Below are 22,690 nucleotides of genomic sequence, written 5' to 3' on the forward strand. Positions count from 1 at the left end.
TAGAACAAGAAATTTTACAATTTGTATGGAAACACAAAAGACCCCGAATAGCCAAAGCAATCTTGGGAAACAAAAATGGAGCTGGAGGAATCAGGCTCCCTGACTTCAAACTATACTACAAAGCTACAGTAATCAAGACAGTATAGTACTGACACAAAAACAGAAATATAGATCAATGGAACAGGATAGAAAGCCCAGAGATAAACCCATACACATATGATCACCTTATCTTTGACAAAGGAGGCAAGAATATACAATGGAGAAAAGACAGCCTCTTCAATAAGTGGTGTTGGGGAAAAATGGATAGATACATGTAAAAGAATGAAATTAGAACACACCCTAACACCACACATGAAAATAAACTCAAAACGGATTAAAGACCTAAATGTAAGGCCAGACATTATAAAACTCTTAGAGAAAAACATAGGGAGAACACTCTATGACATAAATCACAGCAAGATCCTTTTTGACCCACCTCCTAGAGTAAGGGAAATAAAAACAAAAATAAACAAATGGGACCTAATGAAACTTAAAAGCTTTTGCACAGCAAAGGAAACCATAAACAAGGTGAAAAGACAATCCTCAGAATGGGAGAAAATATTTGCAAACGAAGCAACTGACAAAGGATTAATCTCCAAAATATACAAGCAGCTCATGCAGCTCAATACCACAGAAACAAACAACCCAATCCAAAAATGGGCAGAAGACCTAAATAGACATTTCTCCAAAGAAGATATACAGATTGCCAACAAACACATGAAAGAATGCTGAACATCATTAATCATTAGAGAAATGCAAATCAAAACTACAATGAGATGTCATCTCACACCGGTCAGAATGGCCATCATCAAAAAATCTACAAACAATAAACGCTGGAGAGGGTGTGGAGAAAAGGGAACCCTCTTGCACTGTTGGTGGGAATGTAAATTGATACAGCCACTATGGAGAACAGTATGGAGGTTCCTTAAATAACTAAAAATAGAACTACCATATGACTCAGCAATCCCACTATTGGTCATATACCCTGAGAAAACCATAATTCAAAAAGAGTCATATACCACAATGTTCATTGCAGCACTATTTTCAATAGCCAGGACATGGAAGCTACCTAAATGTCCATCATTAGATGAATGGATAAAGAAGATGTGGCACATATATACAATGGAATATTACTCAGCCATAAAAAGGAACGAAATTGAGTTATTTGTAGTGAGGTGGATGAACCTAGAATCTGTCATACAGAGTGAAGTAAGCCAGAAAGAGAAAAACAAATACCAAATGCTAGCGCATTTATGTGGAATTTTAAAAAGTGGCACTGATGAACCTAGTGGCAGGGCAGGAATAAAGATGCAGATGTAGAGAACAGACTTGAGGGCATGGGGGGGGGGAAGGGGAAGCTGGGACACAGTGAGAGAGTAGCACTGACATATATACACTACCAAATGTAAAATGGATGGTTAGTGGGAAGCTGCTGCATAGCACAAGGAGATCAACTCGATGCTCTGTGACAACCTAGAGGAATGGAATAGGGAGGGTGGGAGGGTAGGAGGGAGGCTCAAGAGGGAGGGGATATGGGGATATATGTATACATATAGCTGATTCACTTTGTTGTACAGCAGAAACTAACATCACATTGTAAAGCATTTATACTCCAATAAAGATGTGAAAAAAAAAGTCAGAGTGAAAAAACAAACACACAAACAAATAAACTCATAGAAAAAGAGATCTGATCTGTGGTTATCAGAGGTTGGGGTGGGTGGGGAATTGGAGAAAGAGAATCAAAATGTACAAACATCTGGTTATAAGACAAATAAGTACTAGGGATGGGACATACAAAATGATAAATGTAATTACACTTCTGTGTGTTACATGTGACAGGTGTTAAGAGAGTAAATTCTAAGAGTTCTTATCACAAGGGAAACAATTTTTTTCTATTTATGTAATTTTATATCTATATGAGATGATGGATGTTCACTAAACTTGTGGTAATCATTTCATGATGCATTTAAGTCAAATCATTATGCTGTACACCTTAAACGTACACAGTACTGTATGTAAACTATATCTCAACAAGACTGGGGGGGAAGTTTAATGGGAAAAAAATAATAAATAAATAAGTCACAGGGATATAATGTACAGCACCAGGGATGTAGTCAATAATATTGTAATAATTTTGTATGGTGCAAAATTTACAGAAATAATGAAACACTATGTTGTACACCTGAAACTAATATAATTTTGTAAGTCAATTATACTTTAATTTTAAAAATTAGTTGTGATCTTGAATTTTCCAAGAGTGTCTGACACTACTTTCAATTGTATCAATTCAAAATGAAGTTGTTTTCATCACAAGAAAATAATTGTAACTATGTATGATGATGCATGTTAACTAGACTTATTGTGGTGATCATTTTTCAAAATATACAAATATTGAATCATCATGTTGTAAACCTGAAACTAATATAATATTCTAGTCAGGGACTTCCCCGGTGGTGCAGTGGTTAAGAATCTGCCTGCCAAAGCAGGGGACACAGGTTCAAGCCCTGGTCGGGGAAGATCCCACATGCCACAGAGCAACTAATGCCATGTGCCACAACTACTGAGCCTGCGTGCCACAACTACTGAAGCCTGCACACCTAGAGCCCGTGCTCTGCAACAAGAGAAGCCACCATAATGAGAAGCATGCTCACTGCAACTAGGAGTAGCCCCTGCTCACTGCAACTAGAGGAAGCCCACGCGCAGCAACAAAGACCCAACGTAGCCAAAAATAAATTAAATAAAATAGTCTAGTCAATTATATCTAAATTTTAGAAAATAAAGTTGTTAAAAGTATAATATCCTAATAAATGAATTTGCAGAAAATCAAGCCATAAGAAAACTGTTATAGTCGATCAAGATTTCACATTAATAAAGTATTATTATTTTTTGTTTGAATAGAATAACACCAAAAATAATATTCTGGTTATTTTGTTACTTTTGTACCACAATTACCCATACTACATTTTATCACTAATAAAATTTTTTTAAAGAAAACATCTTTACATTTTAATACTTTTAACGGCATTTTTCCTGCATTTTGAACACAGATGGCCACATTTTTATTTTGCACTGCGTATTATGTAGCTGTCCTGGGTATATGTTTCCTCTCTATATGCATAAGCTCTGATGATGTCATTCACCACTTTTGTTTGGCTTGTCTGCCCACTGAGGAAGGAGGTTGGATGATCTTTACAGTGTCTCCAAAGTGACTTGAGTTTAATATTCCATTTGAACTCTAGCATGTTAGTTGAGATTATCAGAAGACATTTTCCAGATCTACAATGTGCTATTGGTACATTTGTCTTTCTTCCAAAAGCAGGATTGAATAAGAAAGTGATGGTCAGTAGACATGGTATGATTTGTGATATGCTGGTGACTGGGAAGGCAACAGTGGAATTAGGTGGAAGGGGTGCAAACCCACTCAGTGTTACATGACCTTTCCCAAGAAGGGTGCAAGTTATAGAACAGACCCAACCTACAATATCTCTATAGAAGGAAACAGTTTTGTAAGTGAAAGAAGCATAAAAATCCTTTGGCTCTGAGTAGTCACAGTCTCATACAAAACAAGCAAGTGCTGCTAATGTTTCTGTTTGCAGAGTATTCATTTTCATATGTACTATCACAGGCCTATTTCTAGGACAAGGAAATACATTAGCTTTCTGTTATTCCTCAGGTGAAAAGCAGAGCTATGAGTATCTTTTGGCACATAAAGAATTCTGAATTATTTTTAATTCTCTTGATGAAAATTATGGTTTGAATTTATAGAGCCTTGCAATTTCATTAAGTGCCAGTTGATGAATGTGAATTCTTCCATGGGCTTATCTTCCCCCTCCTTTTTCTGTTAGGAAGCCTCTTTGATCTTGTTAGGCTAAACAATGAAAATACATGACAAAATTGCTTAAGTTGAATTTCTGGGGTCCAGTGCTATATATTCCATTTTGTTAGCAAGCCATTTCTTCCCATTAGCAGAATTCATAGTAGAAATTTTGTGAATAATTTGTTCGGCAGTTGCTTTTAAAAAGAGAGAGAGAGAGACACCTGGCAGGGCAGAAATTTTCAACAGATTATTGAGCTTCTGAAATTTTATCAGAATTAATTATTAACAATCAATGACTGTTTGGAAAGTAATACACAAGTCAATTAGTTAAAAATAAATATTTTAGTTAATGATTACAGCTGGTTCCACTAGCACCTCCCTGCCAAATGTAATTACTTTTGGAGTGATTCCAAACGGCTTCCTTTATGCATAAAAAATATTTCAATGCTATGCCAGCTTTTCAAGTAGTATTTAAACAATTTATTAGCAATATTGATCTGAATTCAGATGAACTACAAGGTAGAGGGTATCTACCACTTTCCATTTAGGATGAATGTATTTTAAAAGTGACTACCATTTGGGGTAAATAACCATGACTCTACAGAATTAAAGAAGTCCCCTTTAGTTCTATTTTTATTTCCTTTCTTTTTTTTAACCTATTTGCGTTTCAGAATCCGCTTTGTAAAAACTCACAATGAAGATATTTAAAATACCTATCTAAAAAATTTCATTGAGATTATAACTTTTTAAAAAATATTATTCTTTCTATTTGCTGTTTTTTAATAAGACAGTGAAAATTTAGAATGTAAAAAGAGACTGAAGACAACACATATGGCAAGGCCAAAAAGAGAGCTTAAAATCAAATGAGTAATGTTGCATACAGCTGCAAATATTCCATGGTTCAAGCTGAAGCTAGATATAAAATAAGAAAATGTTTCTATTGCAATTCTGTTTCCCATGCCCCTAATTTTTTTAAAAGTGTTTTTTATAGAAAATGTCCAATCTGTACAGAGGTAGAGAGAACAGTATAATGAACCCCGTGTACCCAGCACCCAGCTTCACCAATCATCAACACGTGTCCAGCCTTGTTTCAACTATATTTCCACCATCCCACCTCACTCCCACAGGGTTATTTTACAGCAAATCCCAGACAACATATCATCTTATAAGTATACATGTTATTATGAATTTCTAAAAGACAAGAACTCTTAAAAAGTATAACCTAAATACAATTATTACTTTAAAAAATTAATGACTTTTTAAAAAAAAATGGTTCTGAAGAACCTAGGCCCAGGACAGGAATAAAGACGCAGATGTAGAGAATGGACTTGAGGACACGGGGAGGGGGAGGGGTAAGCTGGGCCGAAGTGAGAGAGTGGCATGGACATATATACACTACCAAATGTGAAATAGATAGCTAGTGGGAAGCAGCCGCATAGCACAGGGCGATCAGCTTGGTGCTTTGTGACCACCTAGAGGGGTGGGATAAGGAAGGTGGGAGGGAAGTGCAAGAGGGAGGGGATATGTGGATATATGTATATGTATAGCTGATTCACTTGTTATAAAGCAGAAGCTAAGACACCATTGTAAAGCAATTATACTCCAAAAAAAAATTAATGACTTTTTAACATCATATATCCAATCAATGTTTAAATTCCTCTAATAATTATCTTGTAAATGTTTTTTTAACAGTTGTTTTGTTCAAATCAGGATCTAAACAAAATCAACACATTTAATATGCTTGAGAAGTCTTTTAATTCATTTTAAATCATTGTTCCTCTTACTTCCTCTTATTTTTCTTTGCAATATGTTCATTGATGTAACTGGGTCATTTAATCTATAGTTTCCCACATTCTGGATTTTGCTGATTGTTATCTCTGGGTTATCAGTTGACTTGTATTTTTGTTTCCTGTGTTTGCTATAAACTGCAAGGGGCTAGACCTAGAGGCTTGATCGGATCAGCCTCTGATTTATTTATTTTATTTTATTTTATTTTTTTACCATGAGTACTTCATAGCTGGTTTATTGTACTTCCATCAGGAGAATGTCTGGTTTTCTGCTGTGTGACACTAAAATTGGTTCTGGTGTTGTCAGCTTGATCCACCTTTATCAGCCTTCAACCTAGTATTTTAGCAGCCATTGTTGATCATTGCCCTAGATTCATTATTTCAAGAGGAGGAGAATGTAACTTTTAAATTACATCTTTAAGAGGCAGGTTGAGGGTATGATAGGTGACAAAGCTGTGCCATCTTCCTGTAAAGTCTGGTCACCACAAGAGTCTTCACTAAGTCGGTAGGCACATAGCATTGGCCAGGACACTGTACAAAAGCAAGCCTTACTATCAGAGGATGCAAGGACAACCGAGGCCCAAGCCCAAAAGGGAAAAAGCAGCAGTCAAGCCTTCAGCATACACTGTACTATCTTTACTTTTAACTTTTTACAAATAACATTTGTAGGGGAAAGAATGGAGAAGCTCCACTGAAATATGCTCACTTTCACTTCTTTCAGCCCGTTTATCCCTTGAGGCTTGAGAGTAAGGGGAATGAATAATCCCGCTCCTGGACCCTCAACTTGATCATTGTTGATGATTTTCCTTTTCCAGCCTTGGAGGAATAGGAGGAAAGGGTGGAGATCAGGTGGAAGGAGCTGGGAAGGGAGTTCCAGACTAATAGCTACCGGTACGTTCTGTTCAATTGGATTTTAGTCACCAAAATCCTTTTTTTTTTTAACTGAACCTTGTATGATCTATAAAATAATCAAACTCAATAGCATCATAAAATGCTGGGGATGAATATGAATTATTAGGATCTGGCCTTAACCCATGGTTTGACATGTTGCCATACTATAATTGATGTGGGAGCAAATGTAATGGAGCACTGGACTGGTATGTCAGTAAGGGTTTTCCTTGACTCCCTCCTAACTAATTAAGGAGAGTGCTGAGCCCCTACAGATTGTGGTGTTGGTCAGGGGTGTTAAGTATGAACTTCACGATGGCAATAGACTCCACACAGGCAAGCCTTGTTTCTTCCCAGAGTGTTTTTAATAATGTGATGGATGAGTGAAAACTTCCTCCTTGGAAGATCATTCGCCTTTGTGTGTGAGTGGAATTTGTTTCAAAGACTCTTTAATGCAGCATGAAAAAAATCAAGAAAGCATTTCATCTGGATTAATAGAAAGATTTAGCTTTTCTGTGGTGGCTTTCATTTTTTAAATTCTTTGCAAACATTAACTAATCCATCTGGCAATCTGTGGAGGCCAGTTACTCTCTACATTTTGTTCTTTCAGAGTTTGGAGAAAGAGATTTAGCTTCTATCCCATGTTTTTGTGCCTTGGCTTCTCTCTTTTCCAGATCTATTTATACATTGGAAGGCTTTCAAAGTCAGAGTCTCCTACTACTTAGTAACTTCTCAAGGGAGGGACAACTATTTTTTCTGTGTGATGATTAATTACTAAGGACATGATCCTAAGGGCTCTGACTCTGGGACAACAAACAATAAAAGTAAATGCTTGTGAAAATAGAAGTCCTGCTTTATGGACATATTTTTCCCTAATAAAAATGAACAATGGGTAAGATACATGCAAAAATGTCAATACAGTAATTACAACTCTGTTGACCTAGAATGTTTTCCAAGTCACAGGGACTGTACTGGTGAGAGTTTCTTTGAAGTGATTTTATAACCACAGCTATGTCCTTAGATTTTGAAAGAGTATATAAGTACAGTTTATTACTGGGGGGAAAAAAGTTTATTGAATGAGCAAACATATACACAGAGATATGTGTAGAGTTTGAAGGATGATACAAAATATTTCTTTTATTTTCTCTGTGAGTTGACACTCAGTTGTACCTAATCCACCTTGATTGATAAACAGGGAGAGCCTGTTCTCTGGAGTCTCACTCTTCTTCCCCCGCTCATTCGCTCTGCAGAGATTGAGTATTTATAATGGGCTATGCACTTTTCCAGTTGATGGGACTACAGCAGTAAACACAAAAAGGGTCTGCCCTTATTGAGCTTACAATTGAAATAATAAATATAAATATTTGTGTCTGTATGTATGTATATTTGTATTAGGTACATATATAATACATGTGTATGCATTTATTTATATAAACTGATTTATTTATGTATATTACATAATGTGTGTCAGGTGTTGATAAGTGCTGTGAAGAAGTCAGGGAAGGCCTCGAATATAAGATGATACTTGAGCAATTACATGAAGGAAGTAAAAAAGTGAGCCATGTGGCTACTTGGGGAAGAACATCTCAGACAGAGGAAAAGTGAGTGGCAGGGCCCTCAGGCAGGAAAGTGTACACAGAACAGCAAGGAGGCTGGCTTGGCTGGAAAAGGGTGGTGCAGAGGTAGAGCCAAATAAAATGATACCAGAGACATGAGGAGCACATGTTCATGTGCATGTGTGTGTACGTGTGTGTGTGTGTGTGTGTGTGTGTGTGTGTACAGGATCAAGCCTCTGTCTTTTTAAGCCTCACTTATTCTCCCCTCTCCTGCCATGCTTCTCCTTCCACTTGGCTTCTCTGTTGAAAGTCAAGTGGTTCTGTCTGGGGAACGAGGCCATGGGAGATGGAGACAAGACTAGGGAAAAAGAATTCAGATTCTCCAGATGCTCTGTGTGTGTTTGCAGGGGCGGGGTAGGGATTGATGGGAAAAAACAGTCTTTGAGTCAATAAAGAGTCTACAAGACATACAAATCTTTCTTTTACTAATGTTGGCCTCATCTTAATGCCTAGTTTTGGTTTGCTTTGCCTAGTATTTATGCTTGCAATCTTTATCTCTTCTTCAACTTACAAACACCTTGTTCTGCCATTCTACCTTGATATGAGTCAGGGGAGCAAGGGAGTGGTTGAATACTCTATCCTGCTACAATTATCCTTAATGCTTCATTTCTTCACTTACACTTAAACTACATTTTATAAAGCTAAGAGTAAGATATTTAAGAAATAAAACACCACTTAAAATAAAATCCAGGTACATTATCTTCCTCTTCCCTAAACTCCACCCTCCAGGGACCAGTATAGAATATTTGCTCTTGTACATTTTTACACTTAATAAAACAAACACAAACTCTGTATGTTTGAGAAGAAAATTGAATTAGATATTGTTCCAAGTGGCAGAGTATTTCAGGACACTTCAACATCAGGAGGATTAGTATAAATAGATGATGCAGAGCATAGATTTTTGAATTTGCCAAAGTTTTGTCCAGAGTTGAAGGAAAAGAGTCAAAATTAGGAATTCAAGGTTTTGTTATTCTAAGGAAATAATTACAAGATGAAGTTAGAATTTAATTCTAGTTTTCTGTTTTTTCATAGTCTAAGAAACTTTAGCTTGAGCAGTAGTTTATTATTTGTCAGAAAAAATATCTCAGTTTGTACCTCAGAGAAATGTGGTCCTTATTACATAATGTAGAATGTGGTCCACCTGTGCCTCTCTGTCATTTCCTCCTACTTCTCATATCCTCATGCACTTGGGCTGAAGTTAATCTTACATGATGCAGAGATCAATTTAGAAATTCAGCATTGAAGTAATTCCTTTGTCAATAATGATTTTAAAATGATTTTTAAATGAATTAATTTTCTCTCAACATTGTGATTAGGATAATCACTTTGTTGGAATGTATGTACAGTAGAGATAAAGGGTATTTAAGCCGTGAAGACTAATTATTCTATTTTCTTTTATGAATAGTTAATGTTTATACCCCAGGAGGATCTTAGGCTAAAATGCACTTGAGATTTCCTTTATGACTCTTGCAGTTTCAAGCTGAACTAGGTATGTTGGTTTGCCATAAATAGAGACATAAATCAGGAAAACAGCCAGTTTAATTTTGATTGTTTAAGAGAATTAATGCCATTATCTATTTTTTATAGTCTCTATTTCTGATGTCTTCTAATGTGGTTTCTTTCCCTTCACAAAAAGAAACATCGCTGAATTTTATTTATGAGTAATTTTTTTGGTATTGGTTTTTCATTACATTCTCACAAGGTATCTTGAGAATTGGGGTTATTTTACTGTTATTTTACAATCATGTGATGTACTTGAAAATGAAGAACCTTGAGTGGGGTTGATGGTGGAAGAGGCCTGACTTGCCTAATAATGATAAGATGTCTTTGTACTTGGGTATGAAGTGGTGGAACCTCCCTAAGCAGGGTGATTTGAGGGTTTTTTATTTTCCTAATAGAAGTGACTATCTGTCCCAATCTATCCGTGTATCCATCTATCTTTTCCTATATTAATCTCCTCATAACCCACACAAATCACAGGTTATAGCTCTAGGACCTGGAAAACAAGCCAAATTCTCGGAATCACAAGGAGACAAATCTGCTGACCAATGGAGGTGATCACCAGTTACAACTTGGGGAAAATGGAGGGGTGGGGAAGGGGGGGCTAATGCTTCTCCTCACTCTGGGAGGTGGCTGTGTTCCTCGGAGGGATGAGATGTCTGTTCTCAGCCTTGCTCTTGATTAGCCTCCATACTTGTTTATATCCCAGCCCCCAATCAACCTAGTCACCAAAATAACACACAGATAACTTACAGAAAAACAGAGATTGTCAAAAAAAAACCTCTCTCTTTCTCTCAAAATACTCACATCTCAACAAGAAAGTAAAATTAGACTATGGTCCACTATTAGTTACCTATTACTGTGTAACAAATTGCCACACACTAAGGTTAAAACAATGGACATTTATTACCTCACAGTTTCTGAGAGTTAGGAGTCCAGGAATTGGCTTAGCTGGATCCTCTGCAAGGCTACAGTCAAGGTGTTATCCAGGGCTGGGTTCTCATCTGGAGGCTTGACTGGGGATGGATCCTCTTCCAAACTCACTCAGTTCTTGGCAGAATTCATCTCCTTGTAGCTGTAAGACTGGGGTCCCTGACTTCTTGCTAGCTATCAGCTGGGGGTCACTCTCAGCTCCTAGAGGAATTGTAGCCCACAGCTCCTTGCTACATGGCCCTCTCCATAGGCCCTCTCACACCATGCAGCTTACTTCTTCACAGCCTGCAAGGAGGAAGTCTCTAACATCTGTCTGTTAGCAAGATGGAGACGTTGTAATCACAGGAGTGATTACATCACCTTTGCCATAACCTAATGGCTAAAAGTAAGTTTAGCTCCCATGCAGGGGGAGGAAATTGCACAAAGACATCAACCACAGGAGGCAGTAATCATGGGGCTACCTTAGAAACTGTCTACCATACTACTGTGAAGTGATTATTTGCTAATTATATCTCATCTCATTCCAAAAAGGATGTGGACTAAATTGTGGATATACAGTACAATGCAGCAGACCATTGCACTGACATAGATGAACAGTAAACCAGAAGGCATTTTGCATCTAGCTGAGCCATATTTAAGGTCAAGTGATTTTGTGACGTATAGAACACTTTGGAATATTTTGCCAATCCAGAAAAAAAGCAATCATGAAATTTGGGGGAATAAGCATCATGTCTTAGTATACCAAATGGAAAATAAAGTTGAACTGGGAGAATGAAGATTGTATTGGATGGTGAATGGCTCTATGTCAATGCCAATCATTTTTTCCTCTAGACCACATTTCATTTTTCATTTTCTACTATCCCCAGACACCATGTTCTCCATCCTTTTCCTGACCTCATTACATGAAAATCCTCTTCATGCTGGCCATTTCCTGCCTGTGCCAGCATATTCTGCATTGGGACCACAGTAATCATTGATAGAAGAGGTGCTGACCAAATATCACCATGGTCTGTCCATCCACGACCACCAGTGCCTGGGGCATGGTCATTGTCACTCTGTGTCCCAGGCTTCAGTGAAACCACTGTCTCAGACTTTGTCAGCCTCTTCTCACTACTCTTACCTGGCTCCTCCATCTGCCACCTATTTACTTATGGCACTAACTTTCTGCTACTTTCTTGGTTTCGTTTTCCAGATCAGTATCTATGACCAACTTTGGTACTTAGGTCGTGTTCCAAAGCTGAAATTTATGTCTACATTATTTTAACAGTGTTTAAAAATGAGCTTACTGATTTATTTGCCATAGTGTTAGAAAATACAGAATTAAGATTTGTACCTTACCTTAAAATGAAACATGTTTAAAGATCCATTCCTATTGCTAATGCCTTATCCCAACTATGTTTATATCCCAAATACATAAGTCATTGCCTTGCTATATAAGATGCAAACTGTGACTCACGTTCTGTCACTATAATTTCATTTGGTCTCACTTTAAATTTATGACCACCTACCTCAAGTGGGCCCTTGGAGCTGCCACGTGATCTTGCTCATTTCTTTGCCAATTCACTGTCTCACTTTATAGACAATTATTTCACACCTTCTCTTTCCTCAAACCTCCAACTCTTCCTTCCGCATTACTCTCAGCCGATGACTTTGCTTTCTATTTCACTGAGAAAATAGAAAACATGAAAACCAATCATACACATACACACACACACACCACCACCACCGCCACCACATCTCCCAACTTACCCTGTATGGACTCTGCCTTCCCTCTACTTGTTGTGGGTAAACTGTCCATGTTTTTCCATTTGTACACTAGACGCCTTCCCCTCTTATCTACTCAGAAATATTATTCCCGCAATTGCCACTCTTCCTCCAGCATCACCCATTTTTTTCACTCTACTGAATTTTTCTCAGTCGTTCTTACTCAGTACTCAATTATTCTCACTCATAACCATTATAAAACCAGTTTCTAGATGCAATATCTCCTCCCATCTAAAAATTCTCCCTCGCTTCCACGTCTCCCTATACCACTGGCAAAACTCCTCAAAATACATGTCTCTACTCTTCGCTCACACACCTGTCCTCTGTTCTCTCTTGAACCCTCTCTAATCAAGCTTCCAACCCCATCACTTCAACTCTTCACAGCTTTTGTCAAAGTGTCTAATGACTTCCCCATTTTCTAACCTACTGGTCGATTATAAGTCTGCATCTTACTAGACCTAAGCAACATTTGACAGAGGTGCTGCTCCTGCTTCTTTCCTGGGCTGCACTCCATCTTAGTTCTCCCCTCATCTCATGGTCCACCTCCAGTTTCCTTTGCTGGTTCCTCTGCATCACCCTTTCCTCTAAATGTTGGGGTACCCCAGGTCTCATCCTTGGAATTCTTCCTTCTTTATGGACACTCACTCTCTTGATCCTATTCAGTCTTCTGGCTTTAAATACCACCTATATATTTTCAAATACAAAATTATATCCATGGCTTAAATTTCTCCTTGAACTACACATTTATATGCCCAGATAACTTCCTGACATCTCTGAATGGATGTCTAAAGAGCATCTCAAACTCAGCATGTCCAGAACAAATGTTCTGATTCCTGTTACCATCAAACACGCTTCTGAAAACTCAATAAATAACAAGCCCATTATTTTAGTTCCTTAGGCCCAAAATCCTGCCATTATCTACACCCCTATTTCTCTTACACTCACATCCTATCCAACAGTAAATTCTGTTGACTCTACCTTTAAAATATGTCCAGAATACATACAGACCTGACTGCTTCTCTCTATTTCCCACACTACTATCCAGGTCCAAGTCACCGTAAAATCCTTCTAACTACTCTCCCTCCTTCCACCTTTGCTCCTGGTAACCTACATGCCACACAGAATCAGGGCCATCATTTTATAATGTAAATCAGGTGATGTCACTCTTCTGCTCAAGTCTCTCCAAAGGCTTCACCTCATTCGGAGTAAATGTCATGTCCTTCCAGAGGCCTCATTTCCTCCCACTCTTCCCCATTATCATCATGTTCCAGCCTCTTCTGAAACACTCTTCCTCCAGATAGCTACATGACTTCCTCACTTACTCCAGACCTCTCTCAAATGTCACCTTATCATAAGCACCTCCCCAGACCAATGGATATAAAACAGCACTCCCCAACCCTGCCACCACCACCTTCCTTAATTCTATTTTTCTACATAATATCAATTGGCACCTGCCATATTATATGTTTATGTGTTTATTTCTGCTTCCCTCAACTAGAATACAACCTCCACAAGCGCAGACCTTTATGTTCAGCGCTAGGACAAATATCAATAGTACCAAGTACATAGCAGCTACTCCACGAATATTTGAAGAATGAAAGAAATTAGTAACACATGGCATTTGAGAGGATATGCCCTTCATGAATAACAAAAATTAAATATCAGTTGTGCCAAGTCCTTTGCTGGCATGAGGAAACAAAGCTGTAAATTATGTGGTCTCTGATGTGAAATTGCCCTGGGTCTGGTTGGAAGACAAGATATAGAAATAAAGTAATAATCCACAGTGAAGAGGTGCAGAGGGAAATGCCAAATGAGTGACATAGGCAGAATGTGCTTGGTTCAGGCTAGAAATTAATCTTCTCAGTCAGTGAAATTATACTTATCCCAGTGCCAGGCACTGAGCTTGGAGGGGACTTGATATGGAAGGCTTTCATGATTAAGGGGTCATATGAACTTGCCCTTAAATGAATCAGGACTAGAGAAACAGCATTCCAGACAGGAAAAGGAAGTGAGCAAAGGCATGAAATTGGAAATGTGTGTGACATGTTTGGATAAAAATGAGGCAGCCAGTTTACTTGGGGTTTTGCACATGGAAGTAAGAGATGATGGAGTCGGAAAGGTGGAGACCACAAATAAAAGGCTAAGAGGTTGAGATTACACTTCTCATCTAATATGTTACTATTGAGAGGGAAAGAGATTCCCTCTTCATGCTCCCATTTCATCCTGTACACACCTTAATCTCTGCACTTCCTTCTATCACATCAGAAATGATAAGAATGGAGGATCACATACATGTGTAAACTTACATGATGTCTGGCCCCTCCACCCTAATACAGAATTCCCTAGCCTGGGAACCACGCCTTATCTGCAGGTTGGTTGGCTGGTTGGTTTTGTGCCCCTGCCTGGCACACTGACAACTGTGCTCAGGATATATATTAGTTGAATGAATGGATGAATGAATGACTCTCAATAAATGTTTGTTCCTTCAAATTGAAAGCAGCTGAAAATCATTTGCCTGCAGAATATCTTTTTGATTTAAAATACAGTAAACAAACACAAACACACATACACAGCAAAAATAGAATTGAGATACTTTTCAAATTAACAATAACAAGACTCGCAGTTTATCTTAGCAGATAGGTGTAGATGAGATCTGTGAGAATTCATCTTCTGCTTAGTCCAACGTGAGTATTTGTAGTACTCGTTCCCCTTATGATTGCGTGAACTGTAATGAAAATTGCCCCCACAGTCTTTGGAGGTTTTTAATTGGAAACAATGGTTTTGTTGGTAATGGCCCAGCTGTTTCATTGCCTGACACACAGCCTTGTCCACAGTAGGTGCTTAGTAAAAGTCAGTGAATGAAATGAGTAAGAGAAGAAATAAGTCCCTGAGTTTGCCTGCCTGTATCTCAGCCTTCCTGACATTTCAGCAGAGCCCCCTGTGCAGGGGAGGCTGTGATGATTGAAACGACCCAGTTCTTTCAGTTGGGTGAGGATTTCCTCCCGGTTTTCACTGTGAGGTCTCCAAAGAAGGACTCAGAGCCCAATTAGCACTTAGTACTCACCTGGGTGGTGACTGTGGCTTCTGCATCTGCCCCTTTAGAAGAGAGACAGATGGAACTTAGGCAGAAGGAAAACTGGAAGGGGACATTTTCCAAGGACCACAAAAGGACATTTTGGGGATGACTGTGAGGAGTCAGGTTAGAGGGTGAGTAGGACAGAAACACAAGCTGAGTGCCTGTAAGCCAGGGGCCAGGCCTCCCCTTACACTGTGCTAAGCAGAATTCAGATGCAGAGCTTGGGAAAATGTCAGCTAACTTTTCTGCACGTGCTTCTTAGTCATCTAGGCAGCTGGACACATTCATCATCATCTTCCCTCCCACCAGTGGCTCACTACTGTTCTCTGCAGAGTGATTTATTGTCAGGGTGAAAATCCTAGGAAATTGTCTTTACACAAAAAACCTTCTCCTTGGCCTCAAACCAGTCAATAACTCCCCAGCCCCAGGAGACACATTTTTTCTCCCACTCAGTATTTTTATTTATATTTATTTTTGGCTGTGTTGGGTCTTCATTTCTGTGCGAGAGCTTTCTCTAGTTGCGGCGAATGGGGGCCACTCTTCATCGCGGTGCGCTGGCCTCTCACTATTGCGGCCTCTCTTGTTGTGGAGCACAGGCTCCAGACGCGCAGGCTCAGTAGTTGTGGCTCACTGGCCCAGTTGCTCCGCGGCATGTGGGATCTTCCCAGACCAGGGCTCGAACCCATGTCCCCTGCATTGGCAGGCGGATTCTCAACCACTGCACCACCAGGGAAGCCCCACTCAGTATTTTTTCAACTGATTTGTTTGATCATACACAATATATATTATCTCAGAGTCTCTGCTGTCATCTTCAACTTTGGGACTGCTTCAACCTTCCTGTAAACTTCCTTGTAAATCAATCTCATTCTCTTTCTAAATTCTACATTTGAATGCTTAGTTAAATTCATTTCTTCTTTTTCATCCTTTTTTTTTTTGAAGGAGTACATATTCCTAAGAAGATTCTAGAAAACTCCCCTCCATTCAGTTCAAACATTTCTTGCTGCTATCACTTTACAGTTGGGTTTCCTTAAGAGGCTCTGTGTTCCCCCAATGGGGGGTGGGTGTTCAGAGCCTGAGGTCACCCTGGGATGGAAGGATCAGAGGAGAGGAGCAAGGGCAAGGTCGGGGATCCAGGGGTAGGGTTAGTGGAGTCCACAGGAAGAAGATGGTGAAGAAAGAAGGGGAAGGAATTCTAGGATTGGACATGTCAGGAAGTGGGAGGGGTGTGAACAAACCCTTGGAATGACTTAAGGGAGGGGAATTCGTATGAATCACAAAGAGGTGTACAGTCTGACTTGACTTCAGACGGCATTCTTAAAAATAAAATTTTTTAAGAATTGGAAATTTTGAAGAATTTATAAACTTAAAGGAGATTTTCTTCAATTTGGCAAAGAAGATTTAACCAGCATCCATTCACCAGGGTCCCATCTACCCCAAGGCCCCCGACTTGTTTCTCTGATTCTTCCCATCCCAATAGAATGCTAACTTTGGGCAAGTCATTTCACCTCTGAGGGTTCCCATTTCCCCAGCTATAAAATGAGGGAAATGGACAACTGCTGGCTCAGGTCCCTTCTAGTTCTTCAGTAAATTGATTTTATCATCACCCTTTTCTCTCCTAAGAAAATCACAGAATGTATAATTAGGGATAAAAGCAGCTAAAGCAAAAAACGTATTGGAAACTGCTTAATGCATTGGAGACAGATGTAACTTATCATCAAATCCTTTGAGTGTATCTATTTAGTACTAAAAAATGCTGCCTAAAGTGCCTATAAAAGTGAGGCAAACATGATTGACACAATCTCCTGGGGGAGAAAACACTACCAAAAACAAATCCTCAGAAAGCATTGCTAAAAATTGATTGCCCAAAATACAGGGGAAAATTGGAGTTGTTTCTTCATCTCTGAATCCTTAGACAAATTATAAAATTTTTTACCTGTTATTTTTTCACACTTGGAAATTTTGGTGATAACATGGCCTGTTACTTTTCTTCCTGAAGTGTTATAAGAAAGAATTAGTACATGTAAGGAACTTGGGATGTTTGGAAATAAAGGCACAATGGAAATGCATCTCTACTCAATTATCAGATACATCTCAGCCATCAAAACTGCACTCCGGAATTCCCTCACAAGCCTGTACTCCATCCAGTCTTCTCCTTCTTGGTCATGAGCAACTGGTCATACTACCAGTTGCTCAGGCCAAAATGTTTGACACTTCTCTCTCAATATTATTTCTAATCCATCACTAAATGTTACCTGTTCTAGCATGAAAATATATCCAAAATCTGGTTGCTTTTCACCACTACCCTGGTCCAAGTCACCACACTTTCTACTAACTCACCTCCTTCCTTCTAACCTTGCATCCTCTCCCCAGTCTCTTCTTAGAACAGCAGCCAGAAGCACACATCAGATCATGTCCCTCCTTTGCTCAAAACCTTCCAGCAGCTTCCCATTTTTCTGCAAGTAAAAACACAAAAGCAAACAAGACCAAACTTGGTCTGAGCCTGACTTTCCCACCCTATTACCTTTCCTACCACCTCCCTGACTTCATCTCTGCTTGCTCAGCACCAGCTACATTCTCCTCGCTGCTCCTTGAATACAGCAGGCCATCTTGCCTAGGGCCTTTACCAGGTCCTTCCACCAGGAACCCTCTGCCCCAGAGTTCCTCCTTCAAGTCTCTGCTGAATTATCCCCTTCCCAAGAGGCCTTCCCTGAGCACCTCGTGTAAAGTTCAACCAACCCTCAGCCATCCTGAAGCCCTGCATTCCAGGTACCCTTTGTTAGGCTCTTTTTATTTCCCTGTAATAATTGTCACATTTTTAAAATACTAAATAATTTACTAATTTGTTTGTCATGGCTCTTGAGACCCCACTCCCCATCCCATTTAGAATGTTCGCTCCACTGAAGTAGGGAATGTTTCTCTATTTGACTCATTGATGTGTCCCAGAGAACATAGAACGGTGTCTTGCACATACAAGGCACCACATCTAAATTATTTGAGTTAGAAAGTGATGAGTAGCCCTGTATGACTAAGAGAAGCCTCATGGGGGATGGAGAAGGAGACTTTAAGAGGACTCAGACTAGGTAATTTAGGGGATTTTGTTCAATTACTATCCTTAACATAATCTTTCTTAGATTCTAGTTTTAGTTGTTCATACGTACATCAATTTTGAAGTCTGTGGGAATAATGTTGTATTCATCTTTTTGCCCAAAAGTCCCTTCACTCTTTACATATAGTGGGTGTTTGCAAAACATTTCTTTTTTTTTTTTTAGAACTATGTAATAGGTTTATATTAAAAAATTAGTACAGGTTTGGATAAATATCATATAAATACAATAAAGTGTATAAAAATCACTCACAATCCTAAAATACATTATTACATTTTGTTGGATTTCCTTCCAATCATTTACTTATCCATACACTTTTCATGTAATTGAGATGATACTGTGTGGGGTGTCATTTGTAAATATCTCATTCAGGATATTACTTTCTTCAATGAATGTGCCACTTGTTACTGTGTGCACACTAGAATAGAGCTCCATGAAGGCAGTGACCATGCTGTCCTGTTGACTAATCAGAGCCTCAAGTTAAGACTGTGAGTTGCACATGTTAAATGCTTCATGTATATTTATTAAACTAACATGTGTTTGTTAACATTACCCCATGAGCATTTCTCCCATGTTACTAATATTATTTAAAGGCATCAAAACATTTCTTGAAATGAATCAAAATAAGGTTTACGAAATGAAACAAAACAAAATTGAATGAATTTATCCTGCTTTGTACTTTGTACTTTGTGCTTTGTAAAGTATATATTTTTATATGTATATATCTGTATATTTATGCAAATATGTATTTATATGTATATATTCTTATATATGAATATGTATACATATTTATATATTTATCTTTTTAAATTGACTAAAAATGATATTGCCTAGGTATATTTACACAAACATGTTGGATCAGTACAAATTAAAAAAAAAAAAAAAAGAGAAGAGAGAGTAAAAACTTAAGCAGTGTAGATAAATTTCTGGCTCTTGCCTTCCACAAGTGTAGTCCCAAGAGAGAGAAGGGGATAAGACAGGTGAGTGTGTCCTTCTCCCAGGCAATCTGAGTTCCTGTGAGCCCTCGTGGTGTGAGAGCCTTGCAGTGATGAGTGGTATTCTAGTATTTAAAGATCTGCATTTTTCATACAACATGACATCCTTACATGAGTCTTACTTTATCTAGTACTCAGTAGACGAAATAGCCATTCGTTCTAGTTCTTAAGAATGATTTCTCTGGGTCTGGCTTCTTGGGATATGGTATGTCATTCTCCAACATGGAGCCGTTTTAAACGATTTTCAAGAGTAACCTTGACTATGCATGATTTTTGCTTTGTATGCTGGTTTTAGAACCTAACCCCCATGTGACTCTACAGTGGTCTCTAAGCACCATGGCATACCTAGCAGAGGCACAAAGAGGGTAATCCCTTGCTGAAGATTAAAACCTAAGATATATTTAATGAATTGGACCCACTGCTGTTGCAGCAGAGGAAGTAGATGGACATTGTAATAAGGTTCTCTAAATGAATAATGATTTCTTACAATGAAAATGGTGACCCACTGCTCTCATACCTACTGAAAACAGAAGAGCAGGAAATGGGTTTAAAATATGCCAGATACTGAGAAAGTTCCTTGAGAAAGGTTTTATGTGGAAACCTCTTCTTATGTGGAAACTTTTTAACCTCATTCTGTCTGGGATAGTTTATTACCAGCATTTCTCAAAGTGTGTTTTGGATACTAAGAGGGTTTACTCAAAATAGGGATTCTGTCATCAAATACATTTTACATCATTTGAGAAATGTTGATTTAAACATATGAAGGGAAGGGCATAATTTTTACAGACTTGTAATGACCCCTTCGGTGCATTATTCAAAAATTTTCCAACTTATCCCTTCAAGAATAACAACAGCCAAACAAATCTTCACAGAATTATCCCTTTAACATCACCACCTAAATAAGCATTCCTTTGGAACTTTTTATTTTAAAGGTATAGAGAGTTTCTAACTAGTCAACAGTAAATAGAAGATGTCTTGGGAAGAAAGTCAAATGTTCACCTGGTTGACTGTTGATTTAAAAAGAGATGCAAAGTGTGACAATTCACTTTAAAAATGTGTCTGTGTCAATATCGTGTTGCCTTGTGTGAGGTTAGTTAACTTAATGTACACTAGGAGTAATTAGCATTTAAAGTACTATACTCAGTTTACAATAGCCAAGACATAGAAGCAACCAAATGTCCATCGACAGATGAGTGGATAAAGAAGATGTGGTACATATATACAATGGACTATTACTCATAAAAAGGAATGAAATAATGCCATTGGCAGCAACGTGGATGGACCTAGAGATTATCATACTAAGTGAAATAAGAAAAAGAATGAAAAAATCACTTATATGTGGAATCTAAAATATGACACAAATGAACACATTTACAAAACAGAAGCAGACTCACAGATGTAGCAAACAAACTTATGGTTACCAAAGGGGAAAGGGGGTGCAGAGGGATAAATCAGGAGTTTGGGATTAGCAGACACAAACTACTACATATAAAATAGACAAACAACAAGGTCCTACTGTATAGCATAGTGAACTATAGTCAATATTCTGTAATAAACCATAATGGAAAAGAATATGAAAAAGAATCACTGTACTGTACACCAGAAACTAACACAACATTGTAAATCAGCTATACTTCAATAAAAAGAAAAAAGTAAAGTAATATACTCAGGAGTCCCTGCTCTTGAGGGACCTCTGTATACTCTTCCAATACTGTTGTCAAAATCCATACCAGACTGGGCATATACCCAGAGAAAACCATAATTCAAAAAGACACATGCACCCAATGTTCATTGCAGCACTATTTACAATAGCCAGGTCATGGAAGCAACCTAAATGCCCATTGACAGACGAATGGATAAAGAAGACTTGGTACATATATACAATGGAATATTATCCATAAAAAGGAATGAAACTGGGTCATTTGTAGAGACATGGATGGATCTAGAGACTGTCATACAGAGTGAAGTAAGTCAGAAAGAGAAAAACAAATATCATATATTAACACATATATATGTGGAATCTAGAAAAATGGTACAGATGAACCGGTTTGCAAGGCAGAAATAGAGACACAGATGTAGAGAACAAACGTATGGACACCAAGGGGGGAAGTGAGGGTGTGGGGTGATCGTGGTGGTGGGATGAATTGGGAGATTGGGATTGACATATATACACTAATATATATATATAATACATAACTAATAAGAACCTGCTGTATTAAAAAAATAATAATAAAAAAATTCCAAAAAAAAATCCATACCAGAGGTTTGTTCTTCACTGTGAGGGTTGTTAGAAAATAACTTTATACTGGTGGATAAGTGGGGCCAAGGTAGGTGGCTGGCTAGAAAGAGTGTACAGGCACAATCTCCCTTGAATGAACGAAGCCCAGCAACCTTGCTAAGCTAGAACCCACGCTCTTTTGGGTCCTGTGTCCCCACACTTCACAAAGTCTATGAACCTGACTTGACTGGAAGGTGGCTTCTATGCCTCAGAGTGTTTTTACATTGTCCTCAGAGAGAGTGTTCCAGGCAACATAGTGTAGGAGAGCTACAAGACTCACTGGGCACTTCCTTGGGCCTACAAGAGTTTTTACTTGCTTGCTGATAAATGTTTGTATTTCCAGCTGTATTTTACCCAAAACTTGCTATCAGTGTTACATCCCCTCTGGCTCTAAACACCAGGGACCACTCATGTTCAGAAAGGATCCAGCAATCTTTAAGCAACCAAATTGGCTTAGGTCAATTTCCAACACCAAGATTCTGACATTTTTTATTAAAAAAGTAACCCAATGAAAGGAATATCTTTAATGTCAGCCTTCCTGGAATCACTAGAAAATTCTACTTATTCAAATCTATCACAATCCCTTTTGCCATTAGTAATTTGGCCAGTGGATTTTAATCATCTATATACAGATACTATATATAGACAGACATGAGCCTTTAACCAGGCCTTTTTTGGGTAACAACTTAATGCCAAATACTACTGGAAAACCAATTTTACTGTTTGTCTTTAGCCAAACACATTTGTTTTTGTCATCTTCAAGGAATTTTCTAGGAAAAAACAACTCCCAGTTAGTGATCATTGGGCTGAGATTTTACTGTGTCTTTACTACATTTTCAAGCTTCATGTGGATCATATAGTTTCTTCTTTCTTGGATATACTTTAAAGATTTA

At 38.3% G+C, this 22,690-nt stretch overlaps 1 long non-coding RNA gene across 3 annotated transcripts in view; it reads right to left on the bottom strand.

The window, feature by feature from the left end:
• Positions 1–22,690, bottom strand: part of LOC309609990 — an 84,705-nt gene that overhangs the window by 59,766 nt on the left and 2,249 nt on the right. The window contains exons 2-5 of one of the 3 annotated variants that reach the window (XR_014233677.1): positions 17,758–17,873; positions 15,409–15,440; positions 12,089–12,245; positions 10,558–10,781 (exon numbers count right to left, since the gene is read on the bottom strand). This is a non-coding gene — a long non-coding RNA (uncharacterized lncRNA). The remainder of the gene's footprint in view (positions 1–10,557; positions 10,782–12,088; positions 12,246–15,408; positions 15,441–17,757; positions 17,874–22,690) is intronic. The other 2 variants (XR_014233676.1, XR_014233675.1) reach the window with 2 other exon arrangements.

This window comes from Balaenoptera borealis (genome assembly GCF_965194805.1).
Source record: "Balaenoptera borealis genome assembly, chromosome: 13".
NCBI classification, from domain to species: Eukaryota; Metazoa; Chordata; class Mammalia; order Artiodactyla; family Balaenopteridae; genus Balaenoptera; species Balaenoptera borealis.